Source organism: Thamnophis sirtalis, unplaced genomic scaffold, assembly GCF_051295495.1.
Source record: "Thamnophis sirtalis isolate CommonGarterSnake01/CBP01778 unplaced genomic scaffold, rThaSir2_p1.2 scaffold_1, whole genome shotgun sequence".
NCBI lineage: Eukaryota > Metazoa > Chordata > Lepidosauria > Squamata > Natricidae > Thamnophis > Thamnophis sirtalis.
In genome coordinates, this window is record NW_028261381.1 from 106,671,149 (window position 1) to 106,697,245 (window position 26,097).

Consider the following 26,097-nt stretch of genomic DNA (forward strand, 5'->3'; position numbering starts at 1 on the left):
TGGGCCTTGTGCAGATCAATTATGGCCTTATTGTCTACTCCTACATTTGTGCCTGCTGCAGTGGAGAATGGATGACAAAAGTTCAGCTTGGTTGTCAGAGATATAAAAAGGATGTCCAGTAAAAAAAGGGATGAAGAAGAAGAACTGCTCAGGCCGAAGAAAAATCATGTTCTATGATGACAAGCCTTTTCGGCACCAAGTGCCAAAAAGGGAGTACTTTGCCCATGCATGCTTGTCTTCACTGTGACCAGGAAGAGGAGCTGCCCAGGGAGCATGCGTGCACCGGAAATTGAACTTCTGGTTTCTGGTGCGCTGTCCAGCAAGTCTACATGCACCTATCAGCTGGCCAGCACACATGCTCACGCCAGACCAGCTCTTCCGGGTTCCGGCACTGCCGCACACGCAAAGGCCAGCTGATCATCACGGAGGAATGCGCGCCAGAACCCTGGAAGATGTAAGTAAGTAAGTAAGATCTTTATTACGGTCAAAGATAAGCAATATACATTTGTCTTTACACTATATTAAAAATACTAACATTAAAATATAATTAAAAGTATTTACATTAAAAGTGGATAATAACATTATGGTCCAAAGATTGTTAAAGGTATGTCCAGATAATTGGTACAAGGTGGTACTATACTGTAGCCAATTTTTTTTCTTATGGACATTGCAGCAGCACAGAACTTTGCCACTGCATACGTGGAAGATGAATGAGAGACCCCATGCATGCCAGGCGACATGGCTTTGCGTGCCATTTCAGGAAAAACATGCCATAGGTTTGCCATCATGGTTCTATTGAATGAACATAACGAGAAATCAAAACAGAAGAAAAGGCATTAAAAAGCTGCACAGTCAAACAGTATTCCTTGCTAAATATCCACAGGTCAGCTGCTTTATTACTGCATATCAGGCTTTTGGTAAAGGCAGAGGGCCATTCTGTGGTTCTTGAAGCAGGAGGTGTGTAGCACCTACAGCTGAGTTCCTATATTGTCTTTGAATAGTTCCTCTTCATAACAGTCAGGCTCCTCATCAAAGCAATTTTATCTGGCCTCACATAGTCTTTAAAAGAATGGATCACCACATTCTGCTTCCTTGTCTGTCCCTTACCAATTTGCAGAGTCTTTTGTGTCCTGCATGTTCCGTTCTTGCAACATGTCATCATCCCACATAACAAGTGAGGCAACTGAACAATGTTTCCAGGCCAGCCTGCTGCTGCTACTACAATTAATTGCCCTGGCTCTTTGGACTTCCTAGGAGAGTTTTAATGTCCTGCTTTTAAATAATTAACCGAGAAAGGTCATAAAAAGCAAAACATTCATTTTCCAGTACTCTGAGTTTCAGGACAACCGAGAATAGTGTTGATGCCAGTCCAAGCATTTGTCAGAAAGAGACTGGTTTGCATCATGTCCTGCAGTCTTAGGATATCACCTGGAAATTTGAAAAGGTATGAGTGACAGCAGGAAGACCCATGTGTCTGGGTGGGTGGTGGGTGCATGTATGTGGGCATGTTTAAGGTGTGATGGAGAGGAAAGATCTTCAGGCTACTGCCAATCAAAATTACAGCTCAGCTATTCCAACATTTTCTCCTTTCTAATAAGAGGAAAGTAATCATGATTAAAATTAAAGGCTGGCTTCAAATCAAGATATTGTTTGGAGTTGTCATCCCCTGCACACAAAGAATTCCTTGTTGGTAGTACAATTAAAGTCTTATCTGGAAGCATTCTTCTCCATGACAGTTAAAGGTGTTTCTATACTGATTATATTTCAGTGTTGTTTTAAAGGGCAAGATTTAATTATGGAAAGAACTTGTTTTAATTAGGCCTGCATAATTTGAGAGTAGTCAAACTAAATGCAGCATTCAAACAATATAGCAGTCCATCTGGGACTCAACGAGTATTCGTTTTTGTTCTCTTGCTCAATCAAGACAACAAAAAAGTATATGGTTGCTTTTGTGATTGTTTTTTTTTAACCGTCTTTTGTTATCAGCTTCTGTGATCTCTACTGTTAGCTGCATCTCTCAATGGATGTTTCTTGGTTCACATTTTCACAAACTTCACAAGATGTGATCAAGTCACAGGCAGGAAATGATGATGTAATTCCAAATACATGAAAAATTAAAATCCAATTTTCATGCAAATAGCAAATCATAAAGATGAGAAATGTTTGAAAGAGAGACAGAAGTACTTTGGAAGTTAATGTTTATCAGGTTTTTTCCCCTCAATTAGCAGCCCTACAATATAGTCAGGACAGGAGGGACGAGAACCGGCATCCATCTGTCTTATCCGTTCTTTTGGAAAATGACTGAAAATACATATTAAACATGGTTTTAGTTTTTAAAATAATTTTCACTTTCTGGATTATCTATTTGAAAAGTATGTTGCCACAAAATGTTTTTACCCATGGCATGCTTTTGTGGATGGAGCATTTTATAAAATGATTGGTCTACAGTTACCCCTTGACTTATGACCACAATTGTGGCCAGGATCTTGTTTATTGAGTGAAGTGGTAGTTAAGCAAGATGTCATGTGGCTGCTTTGCTCAACAACTGCAATCCCAGCACTCAGGGATGGGTTTCAATTTTTTTTACTACCTATTCTGTGGGCGTAGCCTATTCTGTGGGCATGGTGGTCATGTGACTGGGTGGGCATGGTCAACTTGTTAAATGTTGTGAAACTCACTTAGCAACGCTCTTGCTTAGCAACCAAAATTTTGGGCTCAATTGTGGTTATACCGGTCCAGTCCAGTACACCAGATTTTCACTACCTCTTCTGGCATACTGTACCATAACCACCTCTGCCAGCACTCCCATTTGCAACCATGAAGTGATCTCGTGGGTTGGTAGGCAGGCCGAGTCCTAGGTAAGAAGTCTGAGGTGCCTCGCAGGGATGGGGGAGACCAAGTAGGTAGTAACTTGGCCTGCCAAGCCCCTGAACTGGTTCTCTCCATGGCACCATGTTTGCCGCCATCTTGTTTTTTAATACTGCACATGCCCACGTAGCATGCAACAAGCGCGCATGCGCAGCGTGTCCCTGAGAAAACCGGCAGTAGCAGCAGCTGGAATCCACCCGTGGGTGCGGGGTATAGAAAAGGCTGGGAACCCTTGCCCTAATGGATCAGAGTTAAAAGTGGAGGTGGAAAGATTGTGCCTTCAGACTTGCAAGATTCTCTTATTATAGCCCTACAATAAAGTAAAATTAGCTCAACCTGTGGTGTTTCCTGCCTGGTTCACCTGGGAGGACTGACAGCTTATTTGCATATTTTGTCAATTTCAAATCGAACTTGATCATAAATCTCCCCAGCCTCCTCCTTCTGCATCAGTGGTTGGTGAATAAACTTTGATGATAATCATGTTAAAGAGTTATTCATGAAGTATTCTAATTGAGATTATTTGGTCATTGACTGCATTATATCCAACAGTAGTGCTCGACATAGCGTTCCTAACTATGAAATAATGCTGTTCCTTTTTGTTGTCCCAAGTCTTTCAATAATGACTCTTTGGGAAAGCAAATGACTCTTAAAGTTTCAGTCTTCTAATGACAGGTGATTTATATATATGGTAGTTTTAGAATAATACAGTTTGTAAACCAAAAAGACAGATTCCACTCAGAAAATAAGTGTTTCATGCTAGAAATCTATATAATTCTTTGAATTCACTGATATGGAAGGAGTGGAGTATAAATGAATTACTTCTAACTTAAATGACTTTGAAAGGATCACTTGATTGTAAAGTTTGGTAGATTAGAACTGATGAAGAATAAATTATAATGACTTGACTTTGCTGCTATATTGATTAGCAATTCCTTAGTAAAATTGCTTTATGAGCTGCATTAACAGGCCAGCTGCACTTTTTAAGTTAATTTTTTTGCAGCAATCATTCTTAAATGCATTTTTCTCATCCAATTCTTCAACCAAGCATTGTAATATTAGAGTAACAGGGTATGTGTTGCTTGGGCATTTAATAACACTATAGTATTTATGCAGGAGACCATATGAAATATTCCTTATCACTAGATCATTTTGCCAGGTACTGAAATGGTTTTGGTAACTGTGATTAAGATTACGGGTAGTCTTGAAATGTATAGTTGGTACTACTGAGAACTACCATCTACAGAATTCCTATGAGCCACAGGATTAATAACTAGATTTTCCTATGTTTCTTTGCAGTCTTTTAATGGCTACCTGGATTGAAGCATCAGATAGGCTGGCATTGGTACTTCTAATGTAAGTATTTTTTACCTCCCTTCGACCAATCAGATCCCACAGATTAGGCCTCCTCCGGATACCATCAGCCAGCCAATGTCGACTGGCGACTCCCCGGGGGAGGGCCTTTTCTGTGGCTGCTCCGGCCCTTTGGAACGATCTCCCCGTGGAGATTCGGACCCTCACCACCCTTCAGGCTTTCCGCAAAGCCGTTAAGACCTGGCTGTTCCGACAGGCCTGGGGCTGATGAGTTCTCAGCCCCACTCGAATTGTTGATTGTTGTGTAGTTTTAATTTGTCTCTGTATCCTGTCTTGTTTCGTTCGTTTTTTGTATTGTCCCCTTTCCTATATGTCTGTTCGCCGCCCTGAGTCCCTCCGGGGAATAGGGCGGCATACAAGTCTAATAAATGGAATGGAAATGGAAGTATTTTATAATATTAAACTTGGCATATTATCTTTCAGCAACACAGAAGCTGATTATTAAGTTTTATGCTGTTAATATATTATAGGTGTAATTTAAAAATAACGCTCTTTTAATAAATTCAATAATAAGAAAGCATATATAAAATACAAAATAAAATAAAATTTTAATTGCTCTTTGTTTCCTTTAGCTAGGTGTATCATTATTCTCCCTTACATGTGTACATACATGTATGTTGTTTATATGATCACCTTTCAAGATAAGTAATAGTGTGCATAGCATTAGTAGTAGCATTAGTAGTATGCAAAAGAATTTAAATCATGCAATAAGAAAAAAGAGCTAAATCCATTTTACCCCAATATAATTCCCTATAATTCTCCTCATCTTTCTATTCTTGCAAATCACCCTTGTTTCTATCACCCCAATATACTAATTCATACCTTTTAAAAATCATGTATCAGCTACATATGAAATCCTTCCAGAATAAATATAGTTGTGGTGAAACATGGCTACGTGTTATCTTTGTAAGCCACAAGAGAATAGGAAACATCATGTCACAATAAATACAATATATTTAATGGCTGTCCTTGGAATGTGCTTTTTGGTGGGTGTTTTCTGTAATAATAAATGGAATAATTTGTTGAGTCAGTTATGTAAAATTCTACACTTGTTTTCCTTTGTTTTGTAATTGCTAAAATATCTTTGATGTTTTGGTATGAACTTCAGCAAATGTTTAGAATAAGCCAAACAGAATAAGGCATATAAGACAAACTGAATATGTTGAATAAGGGTACATGTTACAAGTTTTGAAATAATACAATTCCCTCAACAAAAATAGATTAACTACCTTATTTTTTGGACTATAAGACACACCAGAGTATAAGACGCACCATGATTTTGAAGAGGTAATTTTTTAAAAAAGGTTTTTGCACTCTGCAGGCCTCCCAAACCCTCTGCATGCCTTTTTTTTTGGTGGGGGGGAGGGCATGCAGAGCTTTAGAAGGCTAGTAGAGTGCCTGTTTTTTGCTCTTTTTTGCCCTTCCCAGCCCTCAGGAGCACTCTACAAACCTCCCAAAGCTCTGCATGCACTTTTGTTTTGCAAAAAACGGTCTGTTTTTTGTTCGTTTTTGCCCTACCCAGTCCTCAGGAGCACTTTGCAAGCCTCCCAAACCCTCTGCACGTCCATTTTTGCAAAGAGGGTGGGTTTTCGGTAGGCCAAAAATGCTGTATTCAGTGTATAAGATGAACCCAGATTTTCACTCTCTTTTTTGAGGGAAAAAGGTGCGTCTTATACTCCGAGAAATATAGTATATCATGAGTTTACCACCTATGAAGATGATGTTTCACTGCAGCCTCTCCATCAAAGCGACATAACTTTTGGATTATTGTAATTAAATTTAATAGGAGTATAGTGCCATCTGCACATTGTTTGAGGGATACTTCTTTTAAGCATGAGGATGCTATTTTTAGTGGCTGTTTTTCACACAATATTCCAATTACCTTCAGATATATACGATATGTCCAAAATCTGTTTTCTGGACTTGTATTAATAGCAGGTTATAGTCTTGAAATAATGCTTTTTGGATTATTTTTAATTGTTCATATAGGATATCAACTTCTGTTAAAGGCATTTGAAGCTGGATTATTGATTCATGGCTTATAATGTTTGAATGTGTATTTATTTTGGGGGGATGACAGTGATGTGAGCTAGTGAGTCTATTTTCATCGAAGTCTCTGGAGCAGCTTATTTATTTCTGTGCTTCTCCCCTTTTCAAATAAATCTATAATATGCAGCAAGATTCTTCTGCCCTATTTTTATTTTGTCAATATTTGTCTGAATGATTGAAGTTGAGTAATTAATGACATGGTTTATTCCATTTTGCCCCAGAGTTAAACATCATTGTTTTAAAACTTCTTTTTGATTTCAGGCATCATAATTTTTGGATAGTGAAAGATCAACAGAGCATAACGATCAAATATATTTATAGCCTGTGCATTTTCATATAATGTAATGGCTTAAATTTGGAGGTTAATTCTATTATTGCTTGGGTTTTGATTATTACATCTAAAAGTCTGAGGATATGAACATCTTTGGTGCCACTGTCTAGTTTAAAATTAATTGATTCTATCCCATTTGCTCTAACTAAGCTAAGGCATTAAACTGGGGGTATTGTTGAGAAACTAAATGACACAAAAAGTAAATATTTAATACAAGGAACATTCCCTGAATCAGAAGGTTTTTTTTAATATCAAGAGTAACAGCTACTGTGGCTTTAAAATCAGATTGATAAATATTGAGCCTTGTTTATATCTATGGGAAATCTGGGTCCTCATTTTACTCATTTCGGAAGGATGGAAGGCTGAGTCAACTTTGAACCTGGTGAGATTTGAACTGCCAAATTGCAGGCAGCTGGCAGTCAGCAGAAGTAGCCTGCAGTTACTGCACTCTAACCATTGTGGCACCGTGGCTTTCAATAATAATATTGAAAGTATTTATAAGGGCTGATCTTAAATGCCTTTAGAGTTATTGCGGAAATATCAAAAATTATATGTGACTCTATTTTGTTATTTTTAAGATAGCATTACATGGATGCTAAAACTAAAAATTAATTTTTAAAAAGGCACAATTTCTGACATGTGAGTTACAACTTGTGCAACACATTTTGGTCTGTAAAAATGTTACGTCTAATAATTCAAGAATCAGAAATTTCAGAGAAGCCCTGAAATGCATGTGGGTGTTCAGGATTGTAAAGGATGTTATATAGTAAAAGTAATGTGCAAACCAGGCGTGGGTTGCTACCGGCGTTACTGCCAGTTCATTTTGTGTGTGCTTTGCACGCTGCATGCATATATGAAGTTGCCTGTAAAATGTTCTGTGCATGTGCAGAACATTAAAAAAGGAGAAAAATCCATGCCGGCAACCCCAGCAGCAACCAGGGAACTGGTTCAGAGGTGTGGCCTGCCTGGGTCGCTGCCCCTTCTGCGATACAAGCCAAAAAAATTACTATCAGTTTGCCCAAACTTGTGTGACCAGGTAGAAACCCACCTCTGGTGCAATCCCCTATTAATGTGAAGACATTACAGAATGAATAGAAATGAAATAGAACATGAATCCACTTAATAAAATGTAAGGAGTCTAGGGGTCTTAGATAAATGGTCTGTTGTCTTTTATCATCCTCTGAATCCCCAGAATCTAAATTTCCTGTTAGTACCAGACCCCAGGTAAAAATTTGCCACACTGTCTATTGATTTGCTGAGATATATACTTCATGCAACAGAAGCCAGCATATAAAGCGAGCCATAGTAATTTACTTCCACCCACATGAGAACATAGTTCAAATATACTTTAAATATATCTCCTTCTATAAATATGTATTTATATTCATGTTTTGATTTTTCATTAAAATATCAAGAACAAGGAATCAATAGTATAACTAATAATGATTCCATCAAGTGGCAAATCTCTTTAAAAACTATGCTTAGCTTTTGATATCTTTTCTCAGCCTTTAATTCCATGACTTCCTTTGCGTTCCCACTAATAACTTTTCATTATCATTAATCCCCAATTTCTCTTTCTCACTGTGTTTCTTCCTATCCCAGATCAATTGCTTTCTAAACAAATACCTGCTGACTTTCTCAATTTATATTTTATGACCTTCTTTCCATAATCTCTCTAGCTGCCCAGCTGTCAATTATTTTTCCACCCAGAAAATCCACCTTGGATTCCGAGATTTGGTTGGATTAAGAGCTGCAGTGGGGCAGTGGTTAGAATGTAGGCTAATTCGGCTGCCTGGTTACATCTCACCAGGCTCAAGGTTGACTCAGCTTTCCATCCTTCTGAGGTTGGTAAAATGAGGACCTGGATTGTTGGGCAATATGCTGACTCTGTAAACTGCTTAGAGAGGGCTGTAAAGCAATGTAAACTGGTATATAAACCTAAATGCTGCCGGGGGTGGGTTGCTGCCGACATTACTGCCGGTCCGGTGCGTGTGCAATTTTGCCCGCATGGAATCAGTTTGGAGGCATGGCAGACCTGGATCACTGCCGGTTCCGGCGACCCAGGACAGCAAACCACTACCGGTTTGGCCGAACCACTCCGAACCGGTAGGAACCCACGTCTGAAGTGCTGTTGCTATTGCTATTCACAAATTGCATAAGATGGGTTGTTTGACGACTGCCGTCAATTTCTGACAACAAGGCATACTCCCATTTCTCGCTCTAGATATTTAATTTGTAATACAAATAGTCCTCACTGAATGATGGTCAGACATTGCAATGGAAATCTGGTCTGGTTGCTGAACATCGAGATTATGAGCACATGACTGTGGAGGTGTTGCAACAGATGGAACTTTGAGGACTGGTCTTACTCATTCAGCCCCATCACAAGTCTGAACAGCCACTGACCCTGCAGTCATTAAGTGAGGGCTACCGGTATAATGTTTGATTTGTGATCTCTTTTAATGTATTTCATAGTCTCAATATAAACAGATGGTTCCCATGAACAGACAAGTCACATCAGCTGCCTGTGCACAGCCTACTGATATGTATAACAGATAGCATTCTTTGAAAGAAAGAGCAAATTGTTCAAATATAAATTTCCCTCGAATTGGGGATTTGCAAGTTTGACAGTAATTTTGCAACAAGCAGGTTAGGCCACGTACAGTATATGATGTCTACATTATTTGTCTAATAGAGCAAGACCAGCACCAGTGGCTTAATATTTGAGAACTAGAAATATGCTCAAGGCTTTAAAAAAAACCTATAAAACACAACTTATTCTCAATGTTAACCTCCTAAATCCTTAATTAGGCTCCTGGTGCATGGACAAATCACACCGTTTATACTTAATGAGCTCACAATGTAGGTCTAAATGCCTAATTACCTAGATTTAACTTTTTTCCCCACCTCCAAATGTATTTTCACTGAGTCTGTTCATTGATTAGAGAAGAGCAAAAGCCCAGGGACACAACCATTACTGTTGGCAGTCAGGAAAGTGGAATGCTGGTGTTGGAAAAATGTTTTTGAGATATGGCCAAAATCAGGGGAGGAATAAAGAGGATGTCAAGCTTTTCACATGATCTCTTGGGAACTGGTGGTTTCACTGAGGAAAAAAAAACAGTTCACTTGGGGTAGTGAAGCATTGAAAACCTTATGAGGTTCAGCTTGGAGAGAAAACATTTCTCTCTGTTAAACTGGCAATTCTGTCCCCTGTCCTCATCCATTTTGCTGTTTAGGTTCCTTTCTAGTTCTCCCCCTTTTCCTAGATACGTGTCCTTCTCTGTTGCATTTCTGCTTTGTCCATGTGATATATTACTGGATGGTGGCCATAACCCTTCCCTGGTGAAAGGGAAGGTTTTATTTCTCAGTACTTATATACTTACCTACTTATTCACTGAGAGGAGAAACAGATTTAAAAGTTACCACTTCTTTTGTAACTGAGGTCAACCTTTGGTGGCCTCTTTAGAAGAAAAAAGGTTGACTCCATCTTCCTTCCTTCCATACGTACATAGGTACATACGTACGTACGTACATACGTACGTACATACATACATACATACATACATACATACATACATACATACATACATACATACATCACAATGTTGCTCAGTTGAGTCATTCCTCATCTTAATCAGAACTTTGGTTTTGTTTTGTTTTATTATAAATTATTTGAGCCTAAAGTTATTTGTTTTGGACCTTTCCACCCCCAGCCTCATTGAGCCATTAATTAATAATTGTTTATTATTATGGATTGGGCTATCATGTGGCTTGCCCTTTTCTTTCTAGAAGCAGACAGGTTACAGTTCAAAATGTATTAGAAAAGTGGAATCGTTTTTTCTTATTAGCTAGAATTTCCACAATTTTGATTGTGCATTTCATTGCCTACTAAAGCAAAAAGGTTTTGTGCCATCTTAAAGATAACCTCAAAGATAAGAAAGAACGTGATATAAGCTTTATGATCTAGAGCAGGGGTGTCAAACTCGCATCGTCATGGTGGCATCACATGACATATCGGGACTTTTTCCCCCCTTCACTAAACTGGGCGTGGCCAGCGCATGACGCATCTAGCCCATATAAGGTCTCCTGCTTGGCAGGAGTTTGGACTAGAAGACTTCCAAGGCCCCTTACAAATTTTTATTCTGTTCTTCCGTTATTCTATTATAAGTATAAATATGAATCTCTATCTATCTTTTCTGTTTTCTAGTCTATTTCGTTCTAGTTAGAAGTGGAAAACATTGAGGTAAAGCAGATAGCATGCATGATATACACCTACTTTCTCTAACTTACTACTCTGCAGATGTTTTGGGAATTCTAGGAGCTGGTTGTAATCTCAGTACATTTGGAATGGTAACATAAGTCATCATTAACATCATCAATAACTTCATCACCATTCTAATATTAGAAAGTTATAAAGTGGTGGTTGGGTATTTAAGTTCTCACCTGGAATACTGTTTATCTTAGGACTACGTCTTGACAGAGACCGAGCTTGGTGGAGTACTTAAAAGTACAAAGCTAAAAACTGGAAGACTGTAAATTCTAAACCCACCTTAGGGACAAAGACATCTTGGGCCAGTCACTCTCTCTCTCAGCCCTAGAAGGAGGCAACGGCAAGCCAAGAAAACTGCAGGGACTAGTCCAAGCAGTTACCAGGAGTTAAAGCAAGTATGTGCATACATACCATCTGGATAGGGAGCAAAGAACAGAATATATGGGTGTAATAATTTTCGTTTTCTTGGACACAGTTTTCTATTAATATCTGCATAGCCAAAGAATTCTGTGGATGGCTTGCTTAACAGTTTTTTCCATTAACAGACATAAACAACTTCCCTTTTCTCATGACATTCTTATATAATAGTTTTTACAAAAAAAATTGATAATGTTAACCTAGTGCTTTTGATAAATCAATGAAATAAAATAAATACACATTTGTCGACTTATTTTTTAAGGATGAACCAATTTTCCAGATAACGCAATACTGGCCTCCCAACCCTTAATTTTCTGTAGCTCCAATTTCTGTACAGAGGAGCAGTCATAATTTTCTCAACAATTGCTTGTCTCTAATAAAGGAATCTCCTCATTCATGATCCAAACTGGGTTTTTTTCCCTTTTGGAATTCAGACGGATTCCAGATCAGACCAATCATCTGAGTATTCTTTATGGACACAGGAACATGTACACAAATCCCTTGCGTGAAATGCAACTCCCAGTGCAAATCCCATTCAAGAAGGCTTTTCCAATTAGGTCCTCATAAGAATTTGGAGAAATTAGGCCAAGCCTTTGTCCCTCTGGCTTGATTAAGATCAAGATCACAACAGATGGAGGAGCAACACAAAACCAATCTTGACTGATTTTCAAAAAAGCTAAACTGGGTTGAATTTGGATGAGAGAGCGCCAAGGAACTCCAGTCCTGTAGACTAGACTACAAAGACAAAAAAAGCAATCTGGAAAAAGACAATGGTTTCTGCATTGAGGTCAAGAATACAAAGGGACATTTGCAGCAGATACCAAGGGGAGCAAGTGATGGCATGAGTGTGCCACTTGCATAATGATATCACGATGCATATGGCACCATCATGGCTTCTCCTGGATACCTGTGCACAGTATTCAGAAGGTGTGGTCTCCACTGTAGTTACCCACAGCTGGGTTCAGCTTGAGAGAGGTGAATCACAATTGTAAACTGAAGATATTCCATCTATAGAAGGTGCGTGTTGCTTCATAAATGTATCTGTGCCAGTGTGCTTTGAGAAATGCCCCCATTTTAAATGCTTTGCACAAAAAGAAATTCTAGTGTTCAATACATGTCACGTACAGATAACAAAAGGAAATGGCTGGAACCCTTTTTTGTAGCCACCTGTAGCAGTAAGTTTCAATCTCCCCATCTTTTCTCCTTGTTAACTGGGACCACCAATCCAATTATGTTCCTTTTGGGGATGGTAGTTCTTTCTGACAATCAGTTTGGGCAAGGTCAAGTCAGTAACAGCTGGTGAAATTTCAAGTTCTCGCTATTCCTGTTCAGAAGCTGTTATTTAAACAAACAAGAACACCACACAAACATCCACGCTCAACAATCTGCTAGCTGTTATGTCCAGCATTACACATCTCCCACTTTTATCTTCTCCCACAGCATATGCTGTTCTGTTTTAAGCTGCAGAGAATCTGTAAATACACACATTCCTCACTGCTGTGTATATGGGGAAATAAGGATGGGATATTGTTTTGTTTTTATTTTTACTTGGATGCATTTCCACAGGCTGACATAGATGGAAGTTCACCCTTACAAAAACAACAACCCACCTGTGCTGAATGTGAAATCACCAGTGAATTTCCATAGGTCTTAAACACTACATAACCGTAACTTTTCCTCTAATGGATATGAGCCATTCTTTCATTTTGTAGTTCACAAATGATGTAGAATGTTTCCGGGTCAGTAGGATTCCCACCACTAATCTAGAGACACTTGAGCTGCATTTAAGTTCTGGTGGATCCTCCCCTGAGTGTTCCAACTTCCTCATCATTGTTGGATCCCTTCCTCTGAGCAAAATCCTCACTACCTCCTCCAGGCTACATATTGCTGGTGACCTTCTACCGCTGCAGTATAGAGAGTATCTTAACTTACTGCACCTGTGTATGGTTTGTGATTGCACGGTGGCAGATAGGACAGCACTCCAGAGGATCAACATCATTGCCCAGAGGATCATTGGTTGCCCTCTCCCCTCCTTGGAAGAGCTTTATAGTTCCCGCTGCCTTAAGAAAGTTCAGAACATTCTTAAAGATCCATCTCATCCTGGCAACCCTTTTTTTGAACTATTACCATCTGGAAGATGGTACAGGACAATAAAAACAAAGACAAATGGGCTGAAAAATAGCTTCTATCCAGGAGCAGTAACTATGTTGAATTCTACTGTCTAGTGTAATATTAATGCAGTATCTGGGGTTTTCAGTTTAATTAAATGTGAAGGATGTGTGTTCTTTTATTTTTTATAGTTTTCTTATGTATGATGTACATTGAAGATGGCATTTAATTTCATTGTATGAAGTGCAATAACAATAAAGTAAACCTAAATATGGGAGAATCACTTCTTCATACTCCTCTAATTGGTTGCACATTTGGAGAAGGCACGTGAACAGATAGCAAAAGCAAGTATGGGATGAGGACCTTCAGAGGCTGATCACAAACTTTTTACTTGCAGTATCTGAGCAACTGCTTGCTGACCAAAGTTGATACAGCAAATTAAAGATAGTCCTCAGTTTATGACCACAACTGACATTTCTGTTGTCAAGTGAAACAATTGTGAAGTGAGTTTTGCCCTATTTCATGACTTTTCTTGCCACAGTTGTTAAGTAAATCCCTGAAGTTGTTAAGTTAGTAGCACAGTTGTTAAATGAATCTGGCTTCCAGATTGACTTTGCTTGTCAGAAGGTTGCAGAAGGTGATCGCGTGACCCCAGGACACTGCAACCACTATAAATATGAGTCAGTTGCCAAGCATCTGAATTTTGATGATCCCAAGGATGCTGCAACAATCTTAAGTATGAAAACCAGTCGTAAGTTGCTTTTCCAATCCTGTTGTAACTTCAAACAGTCACTAAATGAATTGTTGTAAATCTAGGACTACCTGTACAAGCAGAAGAGATAACCTGAACAGTCTACCTATGACTGCAAAAGCAGGTAAAGTATTGTCCATCAAACAACTGGCCATCATAGGTCATAGGTGATTCTTAGCTCAGATAGCCTCAAAAACCTTTGAGGAAAGAAGGCAAAGTTCTAGGCAAAAATGTTCAGTATAATTTTAAATAATTAATTAAATACTTTTTAAAAAAGATTTTGTCATCCTGGTCTTATGATTGTTTTTTATAAATAATTCAAGGCAGCTGTTGTGGCCCGCCAGCTGCCAGCGAAGCTGGTGGCAGCCTTGGATGATGAGGAGGTGGGAAGGGACTTGGTCCAGTTCTGGAATCTGAGGAAGGCTCTGATGGAGGCTCTGTGTCAGACACAGAGGTAGAGCCAGAGCTGTCCAGCATTTCACCAGCCAACGGAGAGGCAGCTGCCTTGGGAGGCTGCTATGAGTGAGGAAGAATAACAGCTGGGGCCTATGCCCAGAGCAATTAGGAGAGGGAACAACGGAGGACAAGGAATCGACATGGGAAGCAAACCACATGTGGATGCTGAATGGCCCCTCCCTGGCTGGGGAATAAATAGAAGGAAAGGGGAGCAGTTGTCGTAGGAGACAACAGTTTGTATTTCTGAAGATTTTGTTCATTGTGTATCGTGCCACAAAAACTGCTTGCCAGAACTAAATTTGCAGCTTTTCGGCTGGGAGCTCAGAGTCTTGCAATTATTGCAAGGAAGTTCTATTACTGCAGTTAACCCCTTGAAGGACTATTGCCTGGACTTTGCAATTAATCCACAAGAGGTAAACAAAGAGGAGTTTTTCGTGAACAGGAGTCTTGCTTCTGCTAAGACTTGGTCAGAACAGCAGCAAACATACATGGTATTCCTTCTTCCTCCTGTTTTCCCCACACCTCTCTGAGGTGAGTTGTGCTGTGAGTCTGAGAGGGACTGGTCCAAAGTCACCCAGCTGGCTTTTCATGGCTAAGGCAGCCTCCTGATTTCTAACCTGGTGCCTTAATCACTTAAACCAAGCTGGCATACTTAGTGCTCGTTTGCTTTGGGGTAAATGGCGAGAGTCCGTGTCTGTATTTGGAACTTGTTTGACACGTGGAAAGAACAACTCATGGATGATCCACCAAGTCAGAAGGGAATCGAGTGCCATTCATTCTCAAAGCCAAAACAAGAACAGTACAAGCATGAAAGACTTTGCTGCGGTTGTAAAACACAGCGTACATACAGGGGAATAATATGGCACAATGTCACTTGAGAGGCAGCATGAGCAGCTTTCCTGTCCTCCTCCTGATGGCTTGGCCTAATGGGATTTGGCACAGGTGTTAAGAATTATGTGATAGCCTTGGAAAATGTCCATCTCTTGATCACCGGCTTTTCTTTGTGTGGTGGGTTAGAGTGGCTTCCTGGGAATACAATCCCATGTAAAATACACTCGGCTTTTTACCTGTTGAAAAAAAATTGGCTCAAAATTCTGCTTCATCATTGTAGACTACAAGAATTTTGTTTAGGAAAGGGGAAAGAAAAATCAGAGGGCCCGCTGGGTTGTTATTTCAACTGGGCGTTGCATATGAGCACTGTGAGAATTGTTGACAGATAAGAGAGTCAAATAATTAAATGATTATATTCCTCTTTGTTGAGCAATAAAAGTCATTTGCTTTGCCCATTCATGATACTCTCCGTATGTCTAATACTCTCCATATGCAATTCCCGGGCATTCCAGGCTGGTGTGGAATGATGGGAGTTGTTGTTCTAAACTTTAAGAAGGCATCAGGTTGGACAGGGTTGCATAATACCGATGCCAAGAGCATCTGGTTTCAGCATAATCTGCAGTCCTTCAATGCATTTTAGAACTGCCGATTTCATAATTTTTGAAAGGTCTTTCATCCTCCCTTGTGAATGCTAATGATATAAGGCTTTGTTCTCAAGGTTCACACATAGGATACGATACGTGCATATATTGGAACAAGTATGAAGGGCAGAACGTGCTTTCTTTTAAGATATGCACAAACGGTGATCAAGAAAATTACACGCACTTCAAGGAAAAACTAATCACGCAAATTATTCATGACTATGTCTGATGTGGTCTGAATGTGTTCCGGAACAAAATAGTAACTGTTGCATGAGAAAAGCAGACAACTAGCAATTTTTTGAAAATCACATTGGTTATTATGGTATGGAGTCTCCAGCGCAGTGTTTCTCACCCTTGGCAACTTTAAGACAGGTGGATTTCGACTTCCAGAATTTCTCAGCTCAGCTCAGCATGATTCTGCCTCCGACCTCCGTGTGAAGCCTGAGTGATGAAGGCTAGAAGGCAGGGCTTTTTTTTTTTTTGAAGGAGCCTCTTATACCAGCGTTTCTCAACTTTGGCAGCTTGAAGATGTGTGGACTTCAAGTCCCAGAATTCCCCAGCCAGTGTTGAAAAGTTGAAATTCACCTAACTTAAAGTTGCCAAGGTTGAGAAACATAGCTGTAGTAAAAATTATTCTGACATAGGCTTCCCAAGAGCATGAAGCAAACTCCTGGTCCCGACAAAAACCCCTTTTATTAATTTACTGTGAATTCTGCTCATTCACATCCAGCAAAGTCTGTCAAGGGAGAATTTACAGTTACAGACCTTATCTGGTGTAGAGAGCTGCCAGGCTGATATCTGCAAAACTTGGCAAGGAATCACGAGCCAATTAATCGAACTAATTATCTCCTGCAAACTCCACTCCCCTTTTGCTTCTCTTTTATTTCCTCTGGGAAGTCCCATTCATCGTCCACCTGTGGCCTTACTCCCAAGTCGACCCCTGTTCTTTAGCTGTTCCCTTCATCTGTCAACTCTACGCATGCGCACACTGGGAACAGGCTCCAGCTGTTCGTCTGCTTCACTGATGTCTGACTCTGAAGGCAGCTGATAATTGTCAGACGGCTCTGGCCCCCACTCTGCCTCCAACACAGAGCCCTCCCCAGACTCCAGGACTGGCCCATGTTCCTCCCCAACCTCCTCGCTGTCTGAATCTGCCGCCAGCTCTGCTGATGGGTCAAAACACAAATATTATATATTTGCTGGTGCACATGTGGTGATACAACTGAGGTCCAATTGTGCTAACGAGACAAATAATCTCTCCCAGTGATATTTATAATTTTGTGTACAACCATCCAAGCTTTCAGAAGAGGAGATCCTATTTGAATGCAATTCAGCTAATTTAGTTTCCTGATATTTTCGTGATGTCAATTCAGAATGTAGCAAGAAACATTGCCTTTACTTTGGACTGGCCTCACAGTATTTTCACTTGGTTTGTGATGTTACCATGAACTGAAATGAAAAATATGTTAAGGCTGTAGGTTCACAACAAAAATGTTGACATTTGGCACAGGATTCTTTTACCCTCTTATGAACCAATAGTCATCTGAAACTGGTCCGTTTGTCACTCTGAATATTCCTAAATTGTTGACCATGGTTTTCTATCAAAAGAATGGCAGACGATATGCATAATAGGGTAATTTGGTGCTGTCACATCAGACTGACAGGAAGAAAACAATCAGAGAGCATTTTCAGTAAATGTGCACATTTCTGCAACTCTCTGTGTTATTTTTCTCAAATGTGTCATCTTCTATGCTATCTGATTTACAGAACAAGAAACATAAATCGTGCAAAGCATGTTTATTAAAATTTCTTGCCATTCAAAGTACTACTGATTATATTTTTGATATAAAATTTATATTCTTCATCAAGGTGAGATTTTAAAGGGAAAAATGATATATAGCAGTAAAGATCCATTAGGAGGGGAAATAATAATTGCTGTTATAATTTATTTTTGTCGCATTTTACTACCGGATTAGAAAGAAAAAGCTGAGTGCTAATTAGCAATTATGGCTACACAGAGTTAGATATGATTTACACCCCCCCCAAACAGTGACATAGTTCAAGGGCAAAAAAAATCTGCAAATCTAGATGATATTAGCTAATTAAACACCTCCTATTGTGAAACACCTACTCAGCACTGCTAAACACCTTCCTTGGTTGCTTCGGAGCAGGCAAATGGTGGGTAAAACGTAACTAAAGAGAATTTCAGATTAGCACTGTAGGCAGATCTGCTTTGTATTTTCTGGGCTGCTGGCACACTGCCACCTACCATCCGCAAACATTTCAATCACAAAGAAGGAATTAAATCCTGAGGCTGCAATCCAGGGAGAATACTTTTTTCTCATGCAAGATCCATTTAAATTAATGGGGGCCATGTGGCAGTCTTCTTGGGCCACCACTTGCATTTTGATTGATATATACAGGAGAACCGCTCCCTGGAGTCTGGCCTAAAGTCTCTATTCCTGGGATATTTAAAGTGCTACTCGGCCTTTCGAGCTTGTAAATGATTCAAGATAAAATGATTCACAAGGAGAAGAAACTTGACTGTGTTCACCTATTGCTGCTAGCATAAGTGGAGTTTAGCTTAACATGATATATGAACTGACCACTGCAAGTTATTCCATAAAACATGCTTAACACCAAGTGGGCAATAATTTGCAAATTTAGTAACTCAGAGCTTCTACATCTATGCTGCAATAAATGGACAATCACTGGGTGGCAGCAAAGAGCTACATAAAATACTTAACTGTTTACCATGGTATGGTGTTTGTCCAGGATTTTGCAGTTCTGATAAAGTGGACTTCCATTGATCCCACTGATTGGAATCGTATATATAGCTATGATGGCGAACCAGAGGGGCGGGGAGCAGTTTTCATCCCCCTCAGTCTCCTAGAAAGCATCTGGAGCCTGGTGAGGGCGAAAAACAGATCTACTAGGGCCACCAGAAGTCAGAAAACGGACCGTTTCCGGCCTCCGGAGGGCTTTGGGGGGGAGGGGAGGCCGTTTTCACCTTCCCCAGGCTCCAAGAAAGTTGTGCCGGAGGGGAGTTAGTCACATGCACATGCACAGGGGGCACGGTGCAGGGGGCATTAAATTATGGGGGTGGGCAGGCCCGTGCGATAGGATGTGCACTCGTGTTTTGGCACCCGAGGCGAAAAAGCTTCGCCATCACTGGTATCGAGGGTCTCCTTGTTAGACAGTGGGTTGGAATAAAAGGTGCCCAAAGTCCCTTCCAACTCCTTCCAAGGTTATTCTGTATTTATAGATCAGCAAATTACGGTCTACTAAGCCAATTCAATTGGTGTGCTCAGCATTTCCTTTACATAGCCAATTCATTGCCTTCTATAGCAGTAATAGGTTGGGTTATCAAGCAACAATTTATTTGGGTGTTATGCAAAACCTGGCTATTGTATCAACACTTGTCAATCATAGCATCATGTCTTACTGACGAGCGTCCCTTGCAAAACCCATTTTTGCCTCTACAGTTGTAGAATAGAATAGAGCTGGAAGGGACCTTGGAGATCTCCTAGTCCAGCCCCCTGCACAAGCAGGAGACCCTATACAATTTGAGACAAGTGGCTGTCCAGTCTCTTTTTAAAAACCTCCAGTGATGAAGCACCTACAACTTTAAAAGGCAAACTGTTCCACTAGTTAATTGTCCTCACTGTTAAGAAGTTTCTCCTTAATTCCAGGTTGGTTAGTTTCCAACCACTGTTTCTTTTTCTTGCCCTCTGGTGCTTTGTAGAATAAGACGGTTGGCCTAACATTATTATTGCAACACACATCTACTTGTAAAACCATCCTAGGTCACTTGCTTTACCAGAATACTTAAATGAACAAAGCAAACAGATAATTTACAAGGCAAGGCTATTAACCTAATATAGTCCCTGTGAAAGCATAGGGTTGCTACCAGTGACCTGGTCTTGAAGGGGAAGCAGAGACGAGTTTCATGCAAAGCGGGAATTCCAAGAGACAAACACTATAAACTACTAGAGTTTAAAGGGCAGAACAGAGACATGGTCAAGGGTTGCAATGTAGTTAAACTCTACATAAACTCTACATAAACTGCTGCTTATGAGAATCTGTTTATTCAAAAAAAAATACAACAATCCAGGTAGTCATTAACTGGGGTCAGATATACTGAATACTCTCACTCTTTGCTGCCATCTATGATGGTCTTGATATTTCCACTGCCAATGTGGTGGGATTATTGATAGTCCTCAACGTACAACCACAAGCAGCACCAACCTTTCCATTGCTAAGTAAGGCAGTTGTTAAGTGAGTCACGCTCAATTTTACAACCGTTTCTTTTGCCACAGTTGTTAAATAAATCACTGCCGTTGTTAAATGAATTGTGCAGTTGTTAATCAAATCTATCTGCCCCCGTTGGCTTTAATTGTCAGAAGACATCTGGAATTGTTCCAAATGGTGATGCATATGACCCTGGGACACTGCAACCGTCATAAATATATGCCAGTTGCTAAGCACCTGAATTTTGATCACATGACCATGGGGATGCTCTGATGGTTGTACGTGCTTGTACCAGTCATAAGTCATTTTTTTTAAGTTGTAACTTTGAACAATTGCTAAATGAATGGTTGTAAGTTGAGGACTACCTGTAATTTATAGCCACATACTTTCCATCCTAGCATGGTTTTGAATGGCAGAGTGTGATGCTTTAAGGGCGCATGCATCCACTCAAGCCATGAGCTTCTCCCTGTAAATTGTTATCCACTCTTCTTTCTTGGGTGGGGACAGGGCCACCCACAGGGCCAAAGTGCTCTTTGAAGAAAGAATTTAGAAACTGTTTTTTCCTGGTCCTTCTATAACAGCACTAGCACTAGCACTTAGACTTATATACCCCTTTACAGTGCTTTACAGCCCTCTCTAAGCAGTTTACAGAGTCAGCCTATTGCCTCCAACAATTTGGGTCCTCATTTTACCCACCTCGGAAGGATGGAAGGCTGAGTCAACCTTGAACCTGGTGAGATTTTGAATGGCCAAACTGCAGGCAGCCAGCAGTCAGCAGAAGTAGCCTGCAGTACTGCACTCTAACCACTGCACCGCCGCGGGTCATAATCATTTCTATCTACTTTTTACTGGAAGAAGAATGTTGCTATCATATCTTGGCTGAAAAAAAACGGGACAGCAAAAAAGTTATGTTTGTATTTTGATACATGTTTCTGCTATGTATTTAGAAAAATCAAGTCATTAATTAATAAAGAACATTCGTCTTTTAGAAGAATTCATGAAGAGCATGATTTTAGAAAATACCAATATTAGTTCCAAAGAGTTTGTTGAGACTGATTGGGGCTCTCCAGAGAGATACTGTGTTGTTGAACTTCAGCCTTGGTGGGTATCTACTTCAGACAGTCTACTTTCCAGAAGTTGTATTCAGTAGGTTCTGACCAGTTCTGGAGAACCGGTAGCGGAAATTTTGAGTAGTTCGGAGAACTGGTAAATACCACCTCTGACTCGTCCTACCCCCATCTATTCTCTGCCTCCCGAGTCCCAGCTGATTGGGAGGAAATGGGGATTTTGTAGTAAACTTCCCCTGGAGTGGGGATGGAATGGAGATTTTACAGTATCCTTCCCCTGCCACGCCCACCAAGTCAGGCCATGCCCAACAAGCCACGTCCACAGAAATGGTGGTAATTTTTTTTGAATCCTAGCACTGATGCTTTCCCCAAAATGCTTCCTGAGGAAACTGAACATGTGGCAACCACATAGATAAAACTGTGCAATTGTTTAGCAGTAACAGTGTAGAAGTATTGAAATAGTTTTCTATTATTATCTTCTGTGAATTTCCTGAGATTTCCTAATGGCCTCTTATCCAAAATATTAATCATGTCTAACTTACCTTTTTGGAGATAAGCCAAGGTTGGCTGAGTGCTGCAACAGTGAAATACTGCTGCAACAGTGAAATACTGAGTTTTGAAATCAATTGTTTCTTTGTGATCTAGCTAATAAGCTTTTATATAGAGTAAGCCAATTTTTAAGTAGCTGGACATTTTGCAGATGGATCACATATTATGCTGCACTGTGGTTACTTAACCTTCTTTTCTTTTGAATAAATCATAACGGATTCGTTTCATGCAACATACTAAGCATATACCAAGGCTACCCAATAGGAGCTATATGGCCACATTCAGACCCTTTGATCTTTGGATCTGACTCCCAACTCAAGTTATTGTCAAATTACAATGTTGACAGTAATGTGCGAAAAGACAAAATTACTCATTACATCAATAAAAGATAGTTATATTAATTAGACTGCAATTTATTTAATTGTCAATTGAAATGAAATGAAATGTTTGTCCTGGCTCCAACAACTAATTTGGGACTTTAGCCTCCAACACGGTGCTCAGAAGTGTGCTGTGGCCCTGGAAAAAATTAGGCATCTAATCTTTGCCATAAACATGATTTGTAATCTCAGACACAAACAATCCATCTTGTGGCTAAGTGCAGCATGCATATCCAGGATCTTACCCAGGAGCAGGGGGCAAGAAGAGCAATGCCCACCTAAGACAACAGCAAGAAGGATGCAGGGGCGGGCTGTTACAGGTTTGCCTGGTTTCGGGAGAACCCTTAGCTAACGTTATGGCCGGTTTGGAGAACCTCCAAATCCTACCCTTGGCTGGCCACACCCTCCCCTCCCCTCCTCTTCCAGGAGTCTCCACTTGGCCCATTTGGGATGTGAGGTAAGTGCAGGGCCTGTGCGAGGCTCATGGAGGGGGAAAAATGGGCCTCCTGGAAGTTCTTGAAGGCCAAAAATGGGCCCGTTTCCGGTGTATCCAGCACCTCCAGAGCCTCCAGAGCCTGGGGAAGGCAAAAATCTCCATCCCGGTGGTGCAGAAGGCTGACTAGGCCACGCCCACCCAGCAACCGGGCAGAGAACCCATTGCTGAAATTTTTGAAGCCCACCCCCTGGAAGGATGTAAACTAAAGCCACAAAATTGTCTCAGTGTCAGTTGCCACTTTATCTGTGGTTTCTTAATAATCTCCCTTTCATTTCACTCTGCCAAGATTTCCGAAACAGTCGAATAATATGAAGAAATTCAAGTTGTATGCATATCTTAATTACAGAAATAAGATATGGCCCATTTGTGTCAGCCATATCCTCCTATTCTCATCGGCGTAAAAGGTGGGAGTGGAGGAAGAATGGAAACTAATGAAGCTTTTTCTTTCTTATCTCCTGATTGAGAGCACTGGTCAGAACAATGACACCTTCACTCATTTAACTCCCCATCATACTTAAATCTTTGCAGTTGGCTCAAGGACATGATAGTAATAATGCCATTCAAAGCTGCAATCTGCTTTTGTTGAACATTACCCTTTGGTTTCTATATTGGGAATGGAATTCCTTGGACTATATTAAATTTTTTGGGTTGCTTTGTGTGTAATTGGCTAGTTATTGTCAAAAGGAAGGGCGAAATGTCATGAAATAAAAAGATCTGGGTATCTCACTAATTAGTGATGACGAACCTTTTTGTCATTGCATGATGAAAGCATGGGCATATGGGAATGGCAGCAGCCCCCACACCCATAATGCAATGCGTGTGCGCAACCCCCTGCCCCCCCAGAGCATGCATGCATGACCCCCCCGTGCATGCGCCTCGACCCCCTCTCACCATTTTTTGCTTCCTGGTTGGTGCAGGAGGCATTCCAAGGCCAAAATGGGGTGCAGGGGGCCTCGTGTTGTGCCCTTGTGCCCCATTTTGCCTTCCAGATTGATGCAGGAGGTGTTCCAGGCTCAAAACTGTGCATGGGGGTGGGGGGAAGAGCGCTTTTCTCCCCACACCCTTTTTTGGCTTCCAAGTTGGTGCAGAAGGCTTTCCAGGCCTCCCCTGCACCCCGTTTTGGGGGAGATGTGCATGCATATGCAATGAAGCTGGCCAAAGGTTCGCCATCATGGCACTAAGGCATTACTGACTAGGATTGCGCAACATGCAATGTCGTAAATCTTGGTACACAAATAATAACAGCTGGGTTCAAAGAGCACATAAGCCAATACCAATCACATCTCATTACTATAATATGTGACTTAGGCTGTATTCATGCAGGTGTCTCTATGCAGTTTAAGATTCTTAACTAGGTGTCACTTGGCTCCAACTCAACCCAAAAAACTCATTTCACAATAAAGGCAAATTTTGCATAATTGGTGGCATAAGATGTCAAACTGCAAACAGGGCAACTGTATACAAGTATATCCATGCAGGTAAATTTAATCTGCTATCTGAAATGTACACTTGCTTGAATATTCCATATATGAAGAGGATTAAGGAAACCCGATGAATTAAGCACACTGAAAGTAAAACACTCCTGAGTGGTACTAACAAGCTGGTGCTAGATGCAGCTCCTCCTTTACTATGGCACATTGCTAAAGTGACTGCAACATCTAAACACATCTGTTTACTTACAAACTAACATAAATCATCTGGAAACAGAAGGAAAGCGTCTTGACAATTGGAGGTAAAAGACATTTTTCATTTAGCTGTATCCATAATGTTCTTTTCCAACAAATTACTTGTCAATCTTTCTTCCACTTAATTAAGCTAAGCCAGTCAGACAAAGTTACTGCTATTTTTCAAAGACTTCTTGCTGGTTGCCAGCTCCTTGACTTAATTTTTAAGATGGTTAATCAAGTCCTATCTCCTACAAGAGTTTAATCCTGCTTGTCAAACCCTCTGATTTGTTCAGAGGTGATCTCCCCACCTTGTAAGTCAAGTGCTTACCTTGCCTAATAGACTTTTCCCTTCATATCTACCTCCATTTCTCTTTTTTGAACAGGGAGAGACATGCAAAACACCTTGATCTATAGTTCAAAGGAGTGTGTCTTGAATTTGTAGCATAGAAGCTTTCCACTGATGTCACTCTTTTAAAAGAGGATCTTTCATTTCTCATGGAGAAAGCTTAAGACAAAAGCCTTTGTTCATGCAGTGATTTAATTTGCCCATGCTCTTTTGGCTCCCTACAGTTTCAACAACTCAGTGCATTTCTCAGTAGCTGCCAATCTGTGTAGGTGGGCTGAATGTAATTATCCAGCATGGAATTTGGACAGGATACTGGTTTGAACATTCTTCTTTTCACAAAATTTAAAGGGAGTTTGAATAAGATCAGTTTATGGCTCATGTCCGTGGTTAATCAAAATTCAACCCTCTACCAACACTGTGTTGCAGGATTGTTAGGGACAATGTCTCTTCCCTCATTCCCCCTGCAAAACCAACTACGGTATATCTTGAATTGCCAAAACAATTTTCAACTTTAAAAGTTCAAGGCTCTTGACTCACCATCCATTTTATTCTACTTATAAAGCTTGAGGTGTTCATACCTAGAAGCTAGATTTTCAGATAATAGGGCAATTTTTTCTTCTTCTGAAGAACCATTCATTACATTTCTGGCATATCGGTTAACCACAATTGGTGGGCTGACCATTTGTTACAGTTCTTGAACAAAATATAGCAATTGAGTCAATAAATCTTACATAAGCATTTTTAACTCTGGGTTTGGAAAGAAATTTCTGTGCCTTTTGCTGAAGCTCATGTCTATGGAAACATATATAAAACATACAGTAGTCAAAGGAGATATATTGGGGAGTGTGTGTGAATCTAAAGTTTATGTAGGTGCAGTGTCTTTAAAATTTGGGGTTCTAAGGTTCCCAGTTAAAATTAATTTATACTTGTTTCCTGAGTTCTTTGGAGAAGTTGAAAAGAGTTTTGAAATATCTGCTATTTTTCCAAATTTACACTGGTGTGAACATGGAGAAAGGCAGGAATTGCCCCTACAGTAGATATATCTTTATATGTCATAAGGATAGACAGCAAGTAGAGAAAAAGCTTTGTCTGAGTGGAGAGCAGCTGCTCATCACTAGGACAAAAAGTAAGATGTGATGTAAGGTGCCTTCTTATACTCCTGTCTTCTGGATGTCTTTATTTATACTCTCATGGTACAAGCACTGTGTCTATTTCTACATTTGTGAAGGGAGAAGGCAAAAGCATTGCTT

The 26,097-nt window shown here is 40.2% G+C and overlaps 1 long non-coding RNA gene across 1 annotated transcript in view; it reads left to right on the forward strand.

Annotated features, from left to right (window-relative positions):
• Positions 1-1,249: 1,249 nt before the first annotated feature.
• LOC148049647 (uncharacterized) overlaps positions 1,250-26,097 on the forward strand; it is a 41,359-nt gene continuing 16,511 nt past the window's right edge. Inside the window, exons 1-2 of the long non-coding RNA XR_015697447.1 lie at positions 1,250-1,444; positions 4,165-4,221. This is a non-coding gene — a long non-coding RNA (uncharacterized LOC148049647). The remainder of the gene's footprint in view (positions 1,445-4,164; positions 4,222-26,097) is intronic.